The sequence below is a fragment of the Esox lucius genome, chromosome 10, assembly GCF_011004845.1.
Source record: "Esox lucius isolate fEsoLuc1 chromosome 10, fEsoLuc1.pri, whole genome shotgun sequence".
NCBI lineage: Eukaryota > Metazoa > Chordata > Actinopteri > Esociformes > Esocidae > Esox > Esox lucius.
The window spans coordinates 13,373,461-13,381,217 of record NC_047578.1 but is presented as its reverse complement, the minus strand read 5'-3'; positions in this window follow the sequence as shown (position 1 = coordinate 13,381,217).

Sequence of the window (7,757 nt, the reverse complement as noted above, 5' to 3'; positions counted from 1 at the left end):
ATGTTCCCCTTCCATCATCTCCTCTAATCCCTTCTCCTTCTCTCCTCCTATATGACTAACTGCCTCTGAGGAGCCTCTTCACTTCTGATCATAAATTTGCCTTCTCTTACGTCATCACCCTCTGTCGCTTTTCGTTTTTACCAGTTGAAAGATCTTGTGTGCATAGTAAGATTTTTCTTAAGTGCCAGGATACCAGGCCTGCGTGTTCTCATGTCGTCATCTCTTCTATCCCCTCAGGGCTATTTGGTATTCCAAGGACTACTGCCGATAGCTAAGTTGATGTAATCAAAGTCCTCTCCCCAAGTTTTACAACCCTGCTTTACTCTAGGGCTCAGCAAATCATTGTCTAAAGTTTCCTCTCGAGGGGTGTTGACACGTGTGAGTGTGTGTGTGTCTGCATGATTAATGCATTGTGAGCCCTGCAAAATGTGTTTTAGCACCCGGATTATTTCAGACCTTCCAGAATGATACATTCAGAGTACATCAGGTATTATGATTCCTCTTCACTGCCCTGCTCTTGTTTTTCCATCGGTCACCATGTCTATTGTGATTGTACAGTCATTCAGGTCCATGGTGCTTTTAAGTGTCACTTCTTTACTGGGATGATTAAGAAAAGTAGCCTTGGCTGCCCTTAGGATGGCCATTCTCTGTCTGGCCCAGGAAAAACATCTGTCTCTGATGGCAACCCTCCACTGGCTCTTTAATATCTCTCTATCCTGTTCTTTTCCTTCCCTTTTCCCCTTTCTATAGCTACCCATTCCAGTTTCCTATTATCTTGCCCACTCCCCCTCTGTCTTCCCCAACATTATTTCTAACAGAAATGCCTTAAAATGTATTTTACTCCTAGGCTGTGTAAATGGAGGCGTCCAATAAAAATGTCTGTCATGCCATTCATCAGTCTAGTTTGGCCGAGCAGAGAGCAGCAGTCCAACACCTCAGCCTCTCTCTCTACCTGCCTTTAGGTGAGCAGCTACACTGAACAAAATTAGAAACGCAACACTTTTGTTTTTGCCCCCATTTATCATGAGCTGAATTCAAAGATCTGAGACTTTCTACCGGGGGGTCCGGGGGGGGGTCCAAAAACCAGTCAGTATCTGGTGTGACCACCATTTGCCCCACGCAGTGCAACACATCTCCTTTGCATAGGGTTGGTCAGGTTGTTGATTGTGGCCTGTGGAATGTTGGTCCACTCCTCTTCAATGGCTGTGCGAAGTTGCTGGATATTAGCAGGACATGGAACACATCGTATACACCGATCCAGAGCATCCCAAACATGCTCAATGGGTGACATGTCCAGTGAGTATGCTGGCCATGCAAGAACTGGGATGTTTTCAGCACCCAGGAATTGTGTACAGATCCTTGCAACATGGGGCTGTGCATTATCATGCTGCAACATGAGGTGATGGTCGTGGATGAATGGCACAGCAATGGGCCTCAGGATCTTGTCACGGTATCTCTGTGCATTCAAAATGCCATCAATAAAATGCACCTGTGTTCGTTGTCCATAACACACGCCTGCCCATACCATAACCCCACCACCACCATGGGCCACTCGATCCACAATGTTGACATCAGCAAACCGCTCACCCACACAACGCCATACACGCTGTTTGCCAACTGCCCTGTACAGTGAACACCGGGATTCATCCACGAAGAGAACACCTCTCCAAAGTGCCAGACGCCATTGAATGTGAGCATTTGCCCATTCAAGTCGGTTACGACGACGAACTGCAGCCAGGTCGAGACCCCGATGAGGACGACGAGCATGCAGATGAGCTTTCCTGAGACGGTTTCTGACAGTTTATGCAGAAAGTCTTTGGTAATGCAAACCGATTGTTGCAGCAGCTGTCCGGGTGGCTGGTCTCAGACGATCTTGGAGGTGAAGATGCTGGATGTGAAGGTCCTGGGCTGGTGTGGTTACACATGGTCTGTGGTTGTGAGGCCTGTTGGATGTACTTCCAAATTCTCTGAAATGACTTTGGAAATGGCTTATGGTAGAGAAATGAACATTAAATTCACGGTCAACAGCTCTGGTGGACATTGCTGCAGTCAGCATGCCAATTGCTTGCTCCCTCAAAATTTGCGATATCTGTGGCATTGTGCTGTGTGATGGAACTGCACATTTTAGAATGGCCTTTTATTGTGGTCAGCCTAAGGCACACCTGTGCAATAGTCATGCTGTCTAATCAGCATCTTGATATACCACACCTGTGAGGTGGATGGATTATCTCGGCAAAGTAGAAGTGCTCACTAACACCAATTCGATATTTGAGAGAAATAGGCCTTTTGTGTACATAGAGAAAGTCTTAGATCTTTGAGTTCAGCTCATGATAAATGGGGGCAAAAATAAAAGTGTTGCGTTCATAATTTTGTTCAATGTATGAAGAGATCTCTACAGAGTAGCATGAACCCGAGGAAGAGAGAAATGTCAAGGCCAAATACCAATGTGAGGTAAACTTATGTCAATCTCAACATCAATGAAAATGTTTAAGATGGACACAGAAGCTGTTGTGACTGGCAAGAAAAGTCACTTTTGCAGTCAGAAATAATTATGTTTCACTGTAAAATTAATTTGCTAGTGTACTTAAAATTGTATTTACAGTGTTAGTGTTTAAAGCTTTGATTTTCGTTTTTTGTCCACAGTCGACCTTGTTTCCATTCCGTGTCCTACCGATGTTGCCCTCAAGCCTCTTGCTTCAGTACCGCTTTCAGCAATATTCTATGTAGTTTCCATCAAAAACATCTTGGTGCCCTTGACAGTTTCTTCAAGAGGAACATGGAAACATGGCTTTTCATTCTGACCTGACAGTAGTACTGACTGATAGCGGCTTACGTTTTATTTAGCAAGCGCTGTGTAGGATTCGGGGCTAGTGTTTACGTGTGCTTGCTTGCACACGCGTGTTCATTTGTAAGTGCGTGGTATGACCCTCAGACATCAAACAATAGCTGCCAGCACATCATTAACTGAAGTATTTTTCAGATTTCTGACTCAGTGCTGTCCAGTACGGAGTTTCAGGATGTGTTTGACTCAGTCAGTCATCAACAGGGTACTCTCAATGAGCACTTGGTGTGTAGTGATAGGTTGGAGGTTGTACCAACAGGTGTGTTTGCACAATGGTTTGTTGTGCTTATAAAAAGTAAAACTAGTTATCAAGAGAGCTGGTCTACAGCCCATACAGAAGCCATGTACCTAAATTAAAATAAATAAAGTGATCAAATGTTTAGAAGAAACAATTTCCTGTGTCACTTGATTAAAAAAAAAACTCAGCAATATAGTATATCTCTGACAGTATATGCTAGAACAACTCGTTTTTGTCCAAGCCCTTCTGCACCAAGAAAGGAAACCTTCATCAAGTTTGTCAGATTTCATTACCTATATAGCACGCTGTCAACATGGTTTTCAACCTTGTAAAGAAAGATTTAAATTGAGTTCACCGAGGGTGAAACATAACAACTGTACATGTGTTGTCTGAATATCTGTCACCTAAATAACTTTTTGCCTCCTTTCCCTTTTACTCCGTGTCCTTTATTCAAGGCACATATAGGTACTCGTATTAATAAAGAACATTGCCTGTGTGACAGAGAGCCACATTCAGTAGATGTCTGTGTATACTTAGTCCCCCCGTCCCCCCCCACCACATCCATCCAGTTACAGTCCTTTATATGGTGTATATACAAAGAAAACTGTTTGTCTTGAAAGCTGTTTTGACAAAACACACAAATGATTTCAGGGAGAGTTGTTGGAGGGAGGGAGGGGGGACAGCAATGTCCCTGACAAGTGATAGTAATCCAAGAGTACAAAGTTAAATGAATGTCAAGGTAGCGGGGGGGGTTGTTATCACTCTATGAAGCTTTCTCCATTCATTAGTCAAACAGATTACACTGTACCACAGCCAAGAAAAACAGTTGTAACAGACAGCATGCAGCCGCCATCGAGAACTACATTCATCCATTCATGACTCGAGTTTGGACATTCCTTTTAATTCTTGACATTCCGCAACGAAGAGTTGCTAATAACAGTGTGGGTGTTTAGCAGTTTCGCTTACAAACATCCATCATTTTAGGCTTCTATTTTGGTTCGGTTCTTTCTGCTCCTAGCCCAACATGTCATGTGCCACTGCACACAACTATTGTGGAACCGACCAATTTGAGCCCAACCAACAGTGCGTTTTGCAGAAGCCCAGGCCTGAGATGTCCCAGGATTAGTACCTGCAAAACGTCCTGTGTGAAGTAAGCTTGTTTTTAACGAACACTGTTGCATAGGTACATGAACAAGCCACGATATTTGTGGAAAATGACAAAGTGTCCCCGGGTCACACCAATGTTCTTTGCAGACTGGGAGAGGGTCACAGTGGAGTTGTCAACCTTGATGCAGTGGACTTGGAATGAAAAGGCCTTCCCCAGAGTAAGAGCAGCCCCATCTCGTGGAGGTGAATCCTGAGTTGTTGGGCAGACATCCAAGCGGAGATGCGTATTGTCGCCAGTGTGTAAGAATTCAGGGGGAGGAGAAAAAAACGTGAGTGTTATTCGCATAGACAAGATAGGAGACAGTGCATGAGGTTATGGCAGAGTGACCCATAGATAGCAGAGAAGGAGTAACATCTGGCCGTGGGCTACACCAGCGGTGAGAGCCTGTGGAGCAGACATAGATCATATCTATGTCTGGTGGTAGGAGCGACCTTTGAGGTAGGATACAATCCAAAGAGTGTGCAGTGCTTTGAATGTGAATTGCGATGGTGAATTTGAGAATCTGATAGTTCACAATCGATGACAGATCAACAAAGATGAGAACTGCTCGGGCAGTGAAAATAACCTTTGTGAGAGGAGAGCAGGCCTGGTTGACAGACAGGTCTTGAAACCTGACTGGTTAGGGTCACGGAAAGCGTTTCTGAGTGGGAGAGTATCAGAGAGGTGTTTTGTAAAGACAATTGGTATACCAGTTTGTAGTTTTTGGCCTCAGATGGTTAAAGTGTTGAAGATTTCTTGAGGAGAGGAAAATAAGCTTAACAAGGTATCAAGCTCCATCAGCACCTGACAGACGATATATGTTCCCTGGCTGGTTAATTTGCTGGCTATATTGACCGGGAAGACGGTGTAGTGTAGGTTTACTTTTGGTTCAGTTAATTAAGGCAAGTGTAAATTATTATGTACAAAATTATCATTATTATTATTAGTGCTGCTATGTAGATATGTGTTGAAAGCCACTGGCTAAGTCTTGCAAAGCTGATGTAAAATCATTAGTTAGCAGGCTAGTTGGATTGCAGTCTTGCATAATAACACTCAGCATTTACCTGTAAATTGGCAGAACAGTTTATGCAAACCAGTATTCATGAGGGTACACGATTGGGTTTAGTCTGAATTCATACATTTAAAGATATTTTGTTTTGGCTGTTAACTTTATGATGCGATACTCCTCGTAAACATTTCCTGCATGACTATATAATTTTCCAACATAGATGTTATATATTTTTCAAAGAAAATAAATATATAACTCAGAAAACTTGTGAAATATGTATTTGCTACTGCAAATCAATCTGCACAGGTTATGTTAAATGTTACCTACCCTTTAAGCTCATGTTGCCTTACACTGAAATCAGTTCTTGTTGACACTAATTGTGACAGATATATGAGTCATCCAACATCACTCCCAGCATGGTCTAAGGTCATAGCCCAGAAAGTGCTTATCCAATCAAATGAAGTTGCTCTGATGCCTTGCCTGACACCCATAAATCCTGCGAGACTAATTATCTCATTCACACCAGGCAGGTTGGACAGTCCGCTTTATTCTTAGGCATTTCTCTCAAAGTGGGACAAATGTCACATCGCTAACCAGAACCTGAACCTACAATGGTCTCTTTTAAATTTCTCATGGATTTTCCTGCCAACTACAAGTTATGTGATTAGAATGATTTAGTGTTTAGGGGATCAATTCACATCATGGTTGAATGAAAGCCGTTTTAGAGGCTTTTAGACGACATGAAAATAAATACAACTTTAAGACGCTGTTAGTACAGAAACTAACAGGCAGTATTGACATAATAAAAACACTATTTTATAACCATAACTTTTCTCAAGAATAGAGGAGTCAAATTATTCCATACAATGCAACCTTGTCACCCGTACTCCCGCCGTAATTATTGAACAAAAAAAGGAAGTCATTAAAGTCCTTCGTTTTTTGTTCATTAAAAGATGTGGCAAGCATTTGATCAACGTTTCCTGAAATAATGCTGTATTGTTTGTACTTTACTGCTGTGCTGAGAGAATGGGGGTGTGTTCATACACAGAATGGGGGTGTGTTCATACACAGAATGGGGGTGTGTTCATACACAGAATGGGGTTGTGTTCATACACAGAATGGGGATGTGTTCATACACAGAATGGGGGTGTGTTCATACACAGCCTTCGTCCAAACAAAATCCACACAACCCACATCCTGTACATCCCTTCGCTCCGGGAACTATGAGGAAGAAGAAATGCAATTAGTTGGTCTTTTCCCCACACTTGGCTAAGTACATATGAAACCGTTTGACCATAGACATGCAACGGATCCTTTAGCATTTTTTTTTAGTTTATTTTAGGACCTTTGAAGTACGCACATATACAAGAACCTATATACTGTACAATTGAAATGAAAAATGTGTTGAAATTACTGTGAAATTCCACAGACGCACGTTATGCCCGAAACATGCAAGCAAACTTTTCAGTTATTACAGTACCTGTTTTAGAAGACAATGTTCTGTCATGAGTGGTCTTCCATAGCCGTTTTTATCCATTGCTACCCATGTTTACAGCATCGGCATGTGTGAGTGTGTGAGTTTGTGTGTAGGCCTTCAACATGACAGTGGGGAGACATGGAGGCAATAGGAAACGTGAGCAATGTCAGACAACATGTGGGGCTGGTCAGGGATGATAAGAGTGACTTGAATGCTAAGCAGCATTCTTCGATTGATCCCCGGTGTTTCGTTACAGAGGGTGATATTTCTTTCAGACCTGCCTGGAAAGGGGTGGGGGTGTGGGTGTGGGGGTGTGGGTGTGGGGGTGGGGGGTTGGGTGAGGAGAAAATAGGAAAGGAGAACCTCTCCACATCCCAACAATAATTACTCAGGTCATTTGTGTGTGTTGTTGATAACTACTTTGGTCTCCCCAGATCTGTGATGAGACCAAGGGAATTATTTCCCAGCAGCCCGATGGGAACATCATTACCATATGTGTTAAAGGTCAGTGCAATCCTTTGACCCACATGGCATCTTATGTTTCATTATTAGTATAATATTATTTTAAAAAATTCACCAGGAAAGGAAAATCAGTCACAGATTATACGGCATGATTTTCTGTTCTTTCCTTTTTTGGAAGATTTTCAGACCGAACATTGTGTGCTTTATGTTCCGTCTCTAATTGTGAGGTGGTACTCACATCACGTTTAACGATGTTTAAAAGACAGGTCATTTAGTCATTTTGCAGACACTCTTATCCAGGGCAAATTATAAGCATCCTGCTCTACCTGAGCTACACAGGACCCTTATTTAGAAGTGTGGAATTTCATGTTTTAAAAATTAACACAAAACTACATAGTTAATCACCTGTTTTTACGGTATGTTCCATATAGTTTGGGTAGTGCCTTTCAAATGTTGCACACTGCCGTCAGAAGTCCCCGTTATAAACACCCTTGCAGGCTTATCTCTTCCGTTTATACTGAGTACATGTAGAAGAGGTGGGTTAATGTAAATTATCAATCTAGTCATTTATATAATATCCTA